Source organism: Phyllobates terribilis, unplaced genomic scaffold (genome assembly GCF_046119375.1).
Source record: "Phyllobates terribilis strain yellow unplaced genomic scaffold, ASM4611937v1 Scaffold_2__4_contigs__length_985480577, whole genome shotgun sequence".
Lineage (NCBI taxonomy): Eukaryota > Metazoa > Chordata > Amphibia > Anura > Dendrobatidae > Phyllobates > Phyllobates terribilis.
Genome location: NW_027362762.1, coordinates 638621069 through 638635327, shown reverse-complemented (window position 1 = coordinate 638635327; position 14259 = coordinate 638621069). Strand labels below are relative to the sequence as shown.

Here is a 14259-nt window from a genome sequence, read left to right as displayed (position 1 = left end):
CGGGACAGTGGCATCTTGTGGCTGGTTAAAAGTACTGCAGCCCACAAGGCATTATGTTAAACTATGCTCCAGACACACTCAATGTCTGATCATGGCACTAAGTTCCCCCCTAAACTACTAACTGGACCACTGCAGCTAACCCCTTGGCTTGGACTAACAACAGTTCAGAGAGGTCTAACTCCGGGAACATTCTCTTTTAACTACATCAGTGCCAAAGGAAGGCTACGTCCTCCCCACTATTACACGTCTACACCGGCATGCTTCTCCTCTGGTTCTAAATCCCGCAACATGACTCATAGACCTTGAGGGTCCCCAACTGACACAGAGCAGTGATGAACATGAGAAAGTTGCTGCTCGTCCTCCATTCCCTATTGTATTCTGGTAAATGTTTTTTCTAGGATAAATCTAAGGAGGTGACATCCTTGACTCAACACTTGTCCCTACTGACAAATTTTTTGACCTCCATGAAGGACTTCATCAGCTGTGTCCCCCATCAGCTGCCTATGGCAGATCTCAAAATGACCCATGTACCAGTTTAGCTGCTGAATGATGTAGTATGTCACCCCTTTATACTTCTCAGACAGACGCTTCAATATATGCAGCATCAAATTTCAGCAGGTTGCAACATTTCAAATCAGGTGGTACTATGGAAGACCATTTTGTTGTTGCAAAGCCAAGAGGGCATACCTCGTCACATGAGAATGGTTTCAATGGGCTGACACTTTCAAGATGTGTTAGTTTCAAGATGTGTGCCATGCAGGGAGTGTGAGTTACTTCGCCTGACCATGAGGAAGCCAGGATTTTCTGGACGTTGTAACTCGTTAATGCAGCTGCGTATAGCAGCAATTCATCCGCTGTATGTCTTTTGTCACCCATGCTTTTAAGCTGTAAAACAAAACAATTAGGTTGGTGTATGGAATTAAAATGGTGCCCTGTGTCTGATGGGGATTGGCCATGTCTGTATATTAGGATGCGGAAGAGCTGTAGAAGGAGACAGATAACCACTGCCTGTGGTTGCAGAGATATTGTCACTTGTACTGGTTGTGGTGGTGCATCACTGTCTCTGAAAACATTCAACCAGTGGGTTATGAAACTCATGTATTGTCCCTGCCTATACTAGCTACTCCAGGTGTCTACAGTGCATTGCACTATAGACCTCATAGTTAAAGTGGTTTTCCCACGAACAAAAGTTAATTTTAAAAGAATTGTCTGTGTCTGACCGTGTATGGAACATACCACATGTTATGCACACGCCCGGACTGACTGGCGTGTGCGGGTGTTGTGGTTCCACTGGACCATGGACCGGAGAGTGCCTGGAGGGGCGTGACTAAGTATCTGGCCGATCCGACCAAGGTGGCACGACGGCATACGACGCCAGTGCACCAGGGAGAAACTGGGCAGAGGGACCAGGTGCTACTCCAGGTCAAACTCCGGACACGGGGGTTGACCCACACTAGGATTACTGGAACAGGCAGGTTAGGCTGGCACAGACTGGTGGATGTAAGCAAACACGGCAGGTATGCAGATGGGTGGATACAGGCGAGTATGCAGGCAGGGAGGTACTGGCCGAAAGGACGGGCTGGAGCACAGAGAGGTTAAGACCCAGTACAGACTGGGTCACAGAACCGCAGATGCGGTAGACAACCACAGCAGAGAGGGAACGCCCGAAGCGGTGGGCAAGAACAGAGCAGGACGGGGCTGCAGGAGCAGCGAGCACAAGCAGGGCAGGACAGGACTGCCGGAGCAGTGGGCAGAAGCAGGGCAGGGCGGAAACCGCAGAAGCAGTAAGCAAGATAAGAGCAGAGCAGAAACCGCAGGAGCGGCAAGCAAGGCAAGAGCAGAGTGAAAACCGCAAGAGCGGCAAGCTAAGCAGAAGCAGAGCGGACACCGCAGAGCGGTAAACAAGGCAGGAGCAGAGCAGAAACCGCAAGAGCGGCAAGCTAAGCAGGAGCAGAGCGGACACCGCAGAGCGGTAAACAAGGCAGGAGCAGAGTAGAAACCGCAAGAGCGGCAAGCTAAGCAGGAGCAGAGCGGACACCGCAGAGCGGTAAACAAGGCAGGAGCAGAGCAGAAACCGCAAGAGCGGCAAGCTAAGCAGGAGCAGAGCGGACACCGCAGAGCGGTAAACAAGGCAGGAGCAGAGCAGAAACCGCAAGAGCGGCAAGCTAAGCAGGAGCAGAGCGGACACCGCAGAGCGGTAAACAAGGCAGGAGCAGAGCAGAAACCGCAAGAGCGGCAAGCTAAGCAGGAGCAGAGCGGACACCGCAGAGCGGTAAACAAGGCAGGAGCAGAGCAGAAACCGCAAGAGCGGCAAGCTAAGCAGGAGCAGAGCGGACACCGCAGAGCGGTAAACAAGGCAAGGGGATAGGACTCTGTTCACAAAGAACAGACGGAGAAGGAAAGGCAGAACCAGAAGCACGCACAGTACTTACATAGAAGTAGCGAGCGTACACTAAATTCACAATAGAGGTACAGAGACGACGAGAAGGAATTTAGGAGCGGGTTCAGACTCTGCAGAAAGACGCAGAAAACAGACATAGAGGGAAAAGGGAGACAAGGTTAAAGTAGAAACGAGGCACAGACAACAGGGAACAGAGGAACGGGAACAGAGACAGCAAGGCAGGAACACAAACAGTACTCTGTTCAGACGGGAACAGATACCGCAAGGCAGGGGCACAAACAGGACTCTGTTCAGACGGGAACAGATACCGCAAGGCAGAGACACAAACAGGACTCTGTTCAGACGGGAACAGATACCGCAAGGCACAGACAGGCAGATCTAGGAATACGGCCCCTAGAAGGCGAAAGAACAGGCAAGAGGCGTGTTCACAAGAACAGACCACAGTTCAGACACAGAACTGGAAAACAGGCAGGAAAACAGGATAGGACCTGGCATGTCAGAGACAAAAAGCCAACTGACAAGAAACAATGCTCAGGCGCCATCTTGAGGAAGAAGGTGGTATAAATACCCAAAGATGGACAGCAATAGGCTGAAGGTGCAACAGGGGCGTGTCCGCAGCAGGTACAAGAAACAGGAAGTTCAGCGGGCGTCGCCCTATGCAGCCAAAGTGGCGCAGAGCAGAGCACAAGGAAAGAAGCCAGACCAGGAAGCTGGGCGGGAGATGAAGTTTGCGATCTTGCATGATGAGAGATGGAACACCATGCAAGAACGCCGCCAGGTATGCTACAGTACCCCCCCCCCCTTACGCCCCCTCTTCTTCAGGCCTGCAAGGATCTTCCGCAGGGAATTTGGGGGCCAATCCCTCTCTTCAAGGAGAATACTTCTATTGTCCACAGGAGGAGACAAAACTGGTCTTATAATCTGGATGGCTAGGATGCGACTTCCCATCCAGCCATCTTCAGCAACAGATGAAACGGGTGAAGTACCAGAAACAGCACACAAAAAAGTCTCTCTACATTTATTTTTAGGCAGCACCCCAAAAAGTTCAGGAGACAACTGGAGGTCCTCTGCCGGGTTGGAGGGGTGCAGAGACTCGGGGGTAGCCTCTGCTTTGGGGTACATCTTGTCAAGCTCACAGGATGAAATGGGCAAAGTATCAGGTACAAGGTGTAGAGAAGACACTGCCTCTTTGTTATGTGGTGGTACCCCGGAGGATTCAGGAAACAACTGGGGGTCCTCCGCCAGGTTGGAGGGATACCGAGACTCGAGGGTAACCTCTGCTTCGGAGTACACAAGGTCAGACTCACTGGAAGAAGCGGGCGAGGTATCAGGTACCGAGTAAAGGAGAGTCTCTGTCCATTCGCTATCAGGTAGCATCCCGGATGGTTCAGGAGATGACTGGAGGTCCTTCGCCTGGTCGGAGGGGTGTAGAGACTCGGGGGTAACCTCTGCTTCGGAGTACACTAGGTCGGACTCACTGGAAGAAGCGGGCGAGGTATCAGGTACAGAGAATAGGAGAGTCTCTGTCCTTTCGCTACCAGGTAGCACCCCGAAGGGTTCTGGAGACAACTGGAGGTCCTCTGCCTGGTCAGAGGGGTGTAGAGACTCGGGAGTAACTACCACTTTGAGGCACCCATTGTCAGGCCCACAGGACTGAGCGGACGAAGTATCGGGTACCGGGTGTAGGGAAGTCTCTCTCCAATTGTCATCGAGTGGTATCCCGGAGGATTCAGGAGGCAACAAGGGGTCCTCCGCCAGGTAGTAGAGGTGTACAGACTCGGAGGTAAACACAGCTTCGGAGCATCCTTGGACATGCACACTGGTTAAAGTAGGTGTAGAATCTGATGCCAGGTGCAGGAAGCTCTCCTGTGTGGACTCTGAATGGGTAGCAGTCTCTTCTGGCTGGAGAACTGGTGCACCACCCACGCACATCACCCGCTGGGGCTTCTCCGGGATACAGGAAGATGAAGCTTCAGTAGGGACTTCAAGGTTGGGGTCAGGAGGTCTCAGGGAGGACAGACCCTGGCGTGACGGCTTGCCTCTGCGTCTAGCACGTCTGGACTGCCTCTTGAGGTTGGGAGCAGTATTCCGGAGAGTGTAGTCACCCTGAGTGGATTCAGGGCAAGCAACAGTCTTTTCGGGCAGGAGAACTTGTGCGCTACCTATGCACATTACCCGTCGGGGCTGCTCCGGGATACAGGGAAGTGAAGCTTCAGCAGGGGCTTCAGGGTTAGGCTCATCGAAAGCCAAAAGGAAGGCCACCAGGAAGGCCTGTAGGTCAAGAACGATAGGATCCTGTGCTTCCCATAGGGGGTTGATCCATTCCAAGGCATCACCCGCTAGGTTGGACATTATAAATCCCACCTTAACCCGATCAGAAGAATAGGCATTAGCATAGAACCGGAACTGCAGCAAGCATTGCCACACAAACGCACGGCATTGTTTTGGATCACCGTAGTACCGTGGTGGATCCGCGGGAGCAGGTGCAGCTTCAGCAGGGTCTCCAGGGTTGGGGTCATCGAAGACCATTAGGAAGGCCACCAGGAAGGCCTGCAGGTCAAGGACGATAGGATCCCAAGCTTCCCATAGGGGGGTGACCCACTTCAAGGCATCCCCCGCTAGGTAGTCAATTATAAATGACACTTTAGACCAATCAGAAGGAAAAGAAAGAGGGTAGAACTTGAAGTGCAGCATGCATTGCTCCACAAATGCACGACTTTGTTTTGGATCCCCATAGTACTGGGGCGGATCCGCAGGAACGGGTGCAGAAAGCTCCATCTGGATGGGTGCGAAAATAGCCTGGAACTCAGCTAGAGAAAAAAAAAAATTATTTATTTATTTTTAATGCACGTATTAGCTGGAAAACGTCTCAGAGAGCGAAGGCCGTGGGGCTCAACGGGAACCATGGCCTGAGCATGCTGTTATACACACGCCCGGACTGACTGGCGTGTGCGGGTGTTGTGGTTCCACTGGACCATGGACCGGAGAGTGCCTGGAGGGGCGTGACTAAGTATCTGGCCGATCCGACCAAGGTGGCACGACGGCATACGACGCCAGTGCACCAGGGAGAAACTGGGCAGAGGGACCAGGTGCTACTCCAGGTCAAACTCCGGACACGGGGGTTGACCCACACTAGGATTACTGGAACAGGCAGGTTAGGCTGGCACAGACTGGTGGATGTAAGCAAACACGGCAGGTATGCAGATGGGTGGATACAGGCGAGTATGCAGGCAGGGAGGTACTGGCCGAAAGGACGGGCTGGAGCACAGAGAGGTTAAGACCCAGTACAGACTGGGTCACAGAACCGCAGATGCGGTAGACAACCACAGCAGAGAGGGAACGCCCGAAGCGGTGGGCAAGAACAGAGCAGGACGGGGCTGCAGGAGCAGCGAGCACAAGCAGGGCAGGACAGGACTGCCGGAGCAGCGGGCAGAAGCAGGGCAGGGCGGAAACCGCAGAAGCAGTAAGCAAGATAAGAGCAGAGCAGAAACCGCAGGAGCGGCAAGCAAGGCAAGAGCAGAGTGAAAACCGCAAGAGCGGCAAGCTAAGCAGGAGCAGAGCGGACACCGCAGAGTGGTAAACAAGGCAGGAGCAGAGCAGAAACCGCAAGAGCGGCAAGCTAAGCAGGAGCAGAGCGGACACCGCAGAGCGGTAAACAAGGCAGGAGCAGAGCAGAAACCGCAAGAGCGGCAAGCTAAGCAGGAGCAGAGCGGACACCGCAGAGCAGTAAACAAGGCAGGAGCAGAGTAGTAACCACAAGAGCGGCAAGCTAAGCAGGAGCAGAGCGGACACCGCAGAGCGGTAAACAAGGCAGGAGCAGAGCAGAAACCGCAAGAGCGGCAAGCTAAGCAGGAGCAGAGCGGACCCAGAGAGCAGTAAACAAGGCAGGAGCAGAGCAGAAACCGCAAGAGCGGCAAGCTAAGCAGGAGCAGAGCGGACACCGCAGAGCGGTAAACAAGGCAGGAGCAGAGCAGAAACCGCAAGAGCGGCAAGCTAAGCAGGAGCAGAGCGGACACCGCAGAGCGGTAAACAAGGCAGGAGCAGAGCAGAAACCGCAAGAGCGGCAAGCTAAGCAGGAGCAGAGCGGACACCGCAGAGCGGTAAACAAGGCAAGGGGATAGGACTCTGTTCACAAAGAACAGACAGAGAAGGAAAGGCAGAACCAGAAGCACGCACAGTACTTACATAGAAGTAGCGAGCGTACACTAAATTCACAACAGAGGTACAGAGACGACGAGAAGGAATTTAGGAGCGGGTTCAGACTCTGCAGAAAGACGCAGAAAACAGACATAGAGGGAAAAGGGAGACAAGGTTAAAGTAGAAACGAGGCACAGACAACAGGGAACAGAGGAACGGGAACAGAGACAGCAAGGCAGGAACACAAACAGTACTCTGTTCAGATGGGAACAGATACCGCAAGGCAGGAACACAAACAGGACTCTGTTCAGACGGGAACAGATACCGCAAGGCAGAGACACAAACAGGACTCTGTTCAGACGGGAACAGATACCGCAAGGCACAGACAGGCAGATCTAGGAATACGGCCCCTAGAAGGCGAAAGAACAGGCAAGAAGGGTGTTCACAAGAACAGACCACAGTTCAGACACAGAACTGGAAAACAGGCAGGAAAACAGGATAGGACCTGGCATGTCAGAGACAAAAAGCCAACTGACAAGAAACAATGCTCAGGCGCCATCTTGAGGAAGAAGGTGGTATAAATACCCAAAGATGGACAGCAATAGGCTGAAGGTGCAACAGGGGCGTGTCCGCAGCAGGTACAAGAAACAGGAAGTTCAGCGGGCGTCGCCCTATGCAGCCAAAGTGGAGCAGAGCAGAGCACAAGGAAAGAAGCCAGACCAGGAAGCTGGGCGGGAGATGAAGTTTGCGATCTTGCATGATGAGAGATGGAACACCATGCAAGAACGCCGCCAGGTATGCTACACCACAGTTCCTGGGCAGAGAAGGAAACAAAAGACAATAGAAACATTACGGCAGGGGATCACAGAGGATTCATTTAGTGAGGTAAAATATTTCATTGCCTATTTTTAAACAATATTTTACCCCACAATATGAATCCTCTGTGACCCCTGCTGTAATGTCTGTATACTCTTTTGTTTCCTCCCCTGCCCAGGAGATGTGGTATGTTCCGTACACGGTCAGAGACAGCCAATTTTTAAAATGAACTTTTGTTCCTGGGAAAACCCCTTTAAGTCAAGAGAGTGACTTATGTTTTCCTGCATGTCAGAGCACAGAGCAGGCACCCTTTCTACGAGAAATAATGGATATCTTTCAGCATGGCTCAGCGCACACCATCATTTCTCGAAATATAGCAGATTCCACTAGAGAGTACGGAACGGACTATACCACCAGCAATTTGACCAAGTAGAGTTTATTTGGCAATTAGGTGGATTACTGAGAATGTGTGCCTGTTTCCTCTATGCAAAATCAGGGATGGTTACCTGACAGTGCGATAGAGAAGAAGAGGAAGAGTACTCGAATTACGACAGACAGTAGTGGTGGACAATGATAATAATGATGATGATGAAACCAACCAGGTACTATTTGAGAATGTGTCCTGGATGACAGAAATATGAGCTTGAAAAGAAAGGGGAGGAAGGCAACTTGATGACTTATTTTTCGCAAATGAGCAGGAGATGTCACTTCATGTGCTAAATGAGCAGTTTATAGTCAGTAGAAGCTAGGACATCCATGGCTTGTTTCCATCTTGCAGAGCCTTCAGATTATACAATCTGTACAATCTATACAATCCTATAAATGGCACACACACGTATAATATTTAACAATATATTCTTTTATTAGTTATATTAAAATGTAAAAATATATGTAAAATATATCCTCGATCAGATCAGCACCCGATTCTAGATGTCTTACAGATACCTCCACTTAATCAATACACTATATCCATGATTCTTCCGTCATAAATCACCTAATTCTTGAGGTATTTATTAATCTCTGGATTAAACTCTATCAAAGACCAAATGCTGAGGTAGGACTCTAAGTTACTAATTATATATACAGTATAATTATAGATAAATAAAGTGACTAGTGCATATGGTCCAATAAATAATACCTCATGCATCATTCATCAAAACATTTATTGTATCAAATTGTCAAGTGACCAGTGCATAGATACTGTATGTTAGCAGCATTATATACAGGTGCATCTCACTAAATTAGAATATCATCAAAAAGTTAATTTATTTCAGTTCTTCAATATAAAAAGTGAAACTCATATATTATATAGAGTCATTACAAACTGAGTGATCTATTTCAAGTGTTTATTTCTGTTAATGTTGATGATTATGGCTTGCAACCAATGAAAACACAGAAGTCATTATCTCAGTAAATTAGAATACTTTATAACAACAGCTTGAAAATTGTTTTTAAAATCCCAAATGTTAGCCTACTGAAATGTATGTTCAGTAAATGCCCTCAATACTTTGTCGGGGCTCATTTTGCATCAATTACTGCATCAAAGCGGCGTGGCATGGAGGCGATCAGCCTGTGGCACTGCTGAGGTGTTATGGAAGCCCAGGTTGCTTTGATAGCAGCCTTCAGCTTGTCTGCATTGTTGGGTCTGGTGTCTCATATTCCTCTTGACAATACCGAGTTTGCTGGCCAATCAAGCACAGTGACACTGTTGTTTTTAAACCAGCTATTGGTACTTTTGGCAGCGTGGACAGGTGTCAAGTCCTGCTGGAGAATGAAATTTCCATCTCCAAAAAGCTTGTCGGCAGAGGGAAGCATGAATAAAGTGTTCTAAAATTTCCTGGTAGATGGCTGCACTGACTTTGGTCTTGATAAAACACACTGGACCTACACCAGCAGATGACATGGCTCCTCAAACCATCACTGATTGTGGAAACTTCACACTTCACTGTGTGCAGAATTATTAGGCAAGTTGTATTTTAGAGGATTATTTTTATTATTGATCAACAACTATGTTCTCAATCAACCCAAAAGACTCATAAATATCCAAGCTTAATATTTTTGGAAGTTGGAGTGGGTTTTTTTTAGATTTGGCTATCTTAGGAGGATATCTGTTTGTGCAGGTAACTATTACTGTCCCGAATTATTAGGCAACTTAATAAAAACCAAATATAATCCCATCTCACTTGTTTATTTTCACCAGGTAAACCAATATCAGTGCACAAAATTTAGAAATAATCATTTCTGACATGCAAAAACAAAAACCAAAATAATTAGTGATCAATATAGCCACCTTTCTTTATGATGACACTCATCCATAGATTCTGTCAGTTGCTTGATCTGTTTTTGATCAACATTGCGTGCAGCAGCCACCACAGCCTCCCAGACACTGTTCCGAGAGGTGTACTGTTTTCCCTCCCTGTAGATCTCACATTTTATGATGGACCATAGATTCTCTATGGGGTTCAGATCAGGTGAACAAGGGGCCCATGTCATTATTTTTTATTCTTTTAGACCTTTACTGGCCAGCCACACTGTGGAGTAGTTGGATGCATGTGATGGTGCATTATCCTGCATGAAAATCATGTTTTTCTTGAACGATACTGACTTCTTCCTGTATCACTGCTTGAAGAAGTTGTCTTCCAGAAACTGGCAGTAGGTCTGGGAGTTGAGCTTCACTCCATCCTCAACCCGAAAAGGTCCCACAAGTTCATCTTTTATGATACCAGCTCATACCAGTACCCCACCTCCACCTCGCTGGCTTCTGAGTCGGAGTGGAGCTCTCTGCCCTTTACTGATCCAGCCTCTGGCCCATCACGAGTCACTCTCATTTCATCAGTCCATAAAACCTTTCAGAAATCAGTCTTAAGATATTTCTTGAACCATTCTTGAAGTTTTATCTTATGTTTCTTGTTCAAAGGTGGTCGTTTTTCAGCCTTTCTTACCTTGGCCATGTCCCTGAGTATTGCACACCTTGTGCTTTTTGATACTCCAGTAACGTTGCAGCTCTGAAATATGGCGAAACTGGTTACGAATGGCATCTTGGCAGCTTCACGCTTGATTTTCCTCAATTCATGGGCAGTTATTTTGTGCCTTTTTTGGCCAACACGCTTCTTGCGACCCTGTTGGCTATTTGCCATGAAACGCTTGATTGTTCGGTGATCACGCTTCAAAAGTTTGGAAATTTCAAGACTGCTGCATCCCTCTGCAAGACATCTCACAATTTTGGACTTTTCAGAGCCCGTCAAATCTCTCTTCTGACCCATTTTGCCAAAGGAAAGGAAGTTGCCTAATAATTAAGCACACCTTATATAGGGTGTTGATGTCATTAGTCAACACCCCTCCTCATTACAGAGATGCACATCACCAGATTTACTTAATTGGTAGTTGGCTCTAAAGCCTATGCAGCTTGGAGTAGGACAACATGTATAAAAAGTATCATGTGATCAAAATACTCATTTGCCTAATAATTCTGAACACAGTGTAGACCTCAAGCAGCTTGGATTGTGGTCTCTCCACTCTTTGTCCAGACTCTAGGTCCTTGATTTCCAAATGAAATGCAAATTTACTTTCATCTGAAAACAACACCATGGACCACTGAGCAACAGGCCAGGTCTTTTTCTCCTTGGTCCAGGTAAGACGCTTCTGGCGTCGTCTATTGGTCATGAGTGGCTTGACACAAGGAATGCGACACTTGTGGCCCATGTCCTGGATACGTCTGTGTGTGGTGGCTCTTGAAGCAATGACTCCAGCAGCAGTCCACTTCTTGTGAATTTCCCCAAAATTTTTGAATGGCCTTTTCTTAACAATCCTATCAAGGCTTCGGTTATCCTGGTTGCTTGTGCACCTATTTCTGCCACACTTTTTACTTCCACTCAACTTTCCATTAATATGCTTGGATACAGCACTCTGTGTACAGCCAGCTTCTTTAGCAATCACCTTTTGTAGCTTACCCTCATTGTGGAGTGTGTCAATGACTGCCTTCTGGGCATCTGTCAAGTCAGCAGTCTTCCCCATGATTGTGAAGCCTACTGAAACAGACAAAGGGACCTTTTTAAACGCGTAGGAAGTCTTTGCAGGTGTTTTTTGTTAATCATTCTAATTTACTGAGATAATAACTTTTGTGTTTTCATTGGCTGTAAGCCATAATCATCCACATTAACAGAAATAAACACTTGAAATAGATAACTCTGTTTGTAATGACTCTATATAATATAGGAGTTTCACTTTTTGGATTGAAGAACTGAAATAAATTAACTTTTTGATGATATTCTAATTTAGTGAGATGCACCTGTATATAGTATAATTCTAGACAGAAAAAGTGACTAGTGCATATAGTCTAATAAATAATACTTCATGTGTCAATTCGTCATATCATATATTATGTCCAGATGTCAAGTGACCACTGCATGGTTCTATTATTAATCAAAATCCCAAAGAACATACTGCTAGTGAATACATCCACACGAGAAAACGTGTGTGTGTCACCGCAATTGAACCACTCCAAAATACATGGGAGACAGCAGAAGAAAAAAAAAGGAGTTTAAGCTTTAAGACTAAAAACATGTAAATCTTTATTAAATACATATAAGGTAATACATACATAAAGATTATAAATACCAGACATGTGCAAAGATATAAGAGTACAGAGACAGGTGGGGCGTCATGATATCTGGAACCCAAATAGCAAGTACCATACAAAGAAAGGCCAGGCACAGGGATTAAAGGTGGGCAAATAGCCAAATAATCAAACAAAGAGGAATAGAGGAGCTATATGGTAGAAAACAGTGAATTATTTTATTATATCAAAAAGTTTAACATCACATCATAAATAGTTGGATCATAGCATAGAAGAACAGAGGTGCATGATGTCAGAAACACACAGCACGCATTGGCCCGCAAAACCATACCCACTGCATGGAGATGTAACCAGTGGGATTAGGAAACCTGAGTAAGGTGAACAGAGTAAATAAATACAGGCTATGAGCAAGAATAGTATGCATTTATAAGCAGCAGTCTGCGGCAACATTAGAATGTGCCCATAGTCAAATAAAATATCAGAAACCTTACCAGGAATTAAATTGAAAGGGCCAAAGGGTGCTGGAAGACAGAGATCTGTGGTAGAAAAGCCTCAACGCACATTTCGCCTGAGGATTATTGGCTTTCTCAAGAGGCTGGTCTAATCATGCATACAAGGACCTTTAAATACATCCCCGGTGTGGTCATGTGACACAGCACATGACCACAGGTAAAGTATAGCAGCAAAAAGCATGAATATATCGCTATAAGTGGCGCATGCGCAGTCGGTGCTTGGTCACTGGCACGCACGCCCGGGCCGTCCCGCCGCATGCGCGTTGCGCACAGAGCGGGAGGCAGAAGATAGCCGGGCATGCGGCAAGCGAGGGAGTCCGCCGGAACGCATGCGCACAGCGCCAGGAGCAGAGGTAGTGGCCAAAACAGGAATAAGTGTCATCACAGCCAGCATTAATCTAGATCTGTACATATTACATATATTAAAAACAAAACGGAGAATGACAACCATATAAGTCTGATATGTAGTCCACATCACAATGGTAGATATTGATTTTCCGGGTGTGTATAAGGAAATTCATCCCAAGGTATCATAGTAGAATAATGAAGGTAGATAAAATTCCAAATAGAGGCCCATGTAAGAGCGTACATCAATTCCTCAATAGTGTATGCTAAATGGAAGATATATATTAAAAAAAAATATTCTGTAAGAGGAAGAAAAGCTGTTAAAAAAATATAATAAAATAAAATAACAATGCCACAGAAATGTAACACAGAGTCAGCAGGAGAACTGAACGTACAAATTACAAAACGAGGCAAAGCCCAAAGCCTCATTCAGGCCCCGTGGGCTCACTGTGTCCAAGTTAACCATCCATATGGTTTCCTAATCCCACTGGTTACATCTCCATGCAGTGGGTATGGTTTTGCGTGCTAATGGGTGCTGTGTGTTTCTGACATCATGCACCTCTGTTCATCTATGCTATGATCCAATTATTTATGATGTGATGTTAAACTTTTTGATATAACAAAATTATTCACTGTTTTCTACCATTTAGCTCCTCTGTTTCTCTTTGTTTGATTATACTTCTGGAGTTGGTATATTGCAGCTGATTCTGGCAGTGTCTAGTCTTTCAGCAAGTTTCTTTGCTTTGTGCTTATACAGGGCCGACTTGTGTATACTAAATAGCCAAATAAACCTAGTGGTTCACCACACTTGGTATATGACCGAAAAAAAGACCTGAGTGGCAAGTCTCAATGTTGGCAATATTATAATAGTATACTGCTTACCCGGAATAAAACAGGCGCCCCAAAAGGTAGTGGTGGTAGGCGTACCTCGCTTCCCAACGCGCGTCTCGCATTGAGCATACAAGGCTTTCTCAAGGGAAGGTACATCATTGTGCAGACAGGACCTTTTAATAGACCTGGTGATCAGGCACGTGGTCTAACACGTGACCAGCGATCAGCCAGTAGCACTGCGGGAGCGGCACATGTGCACATCGCGAGCCACGTCACGCACCACTCACCCAGCAGTCATGTCCGGGGGCGCGCATTATAGTATTATATACTATAATGCAGAGGAGTATTATAGTATTTAATATCATCAAACTTCAATGATTAAGCTCATAGAAGTTTGGTTCCCCTGTGACCAAATAAAAAAGTAAAAATAATGATAAAATATAAAAAAAAGAGAAAAAAATATCCTACAATAAACATATTTTCCTATTAAAGATGTATTATAATGTAAAAATATAAATTTAAAACAAAAATGCACATCATTGGTATCGCCGCCGTAATGACTGGTGTATTGCATATGTGGTTAAGAAATCATGGGTTCAAATCCCGAGAAAGCTAAAAATTAATAAAAAATTAAAATATAT

General features: G+C 46.5%; 1 protein-coding gene across 3 annotated transcripts in view; it reads left to right on the top strand.

The window, feature by feature from the left end:
* Nucleotides 1–14259, top strand: part of KIF21B (kinesin family member 21B) — a 456179-nt gene that overhangs the window by 236562 nt on the left and 205358 nt on the right. The gene's annotated exons all lie outside the window — the stretch shown is intronic.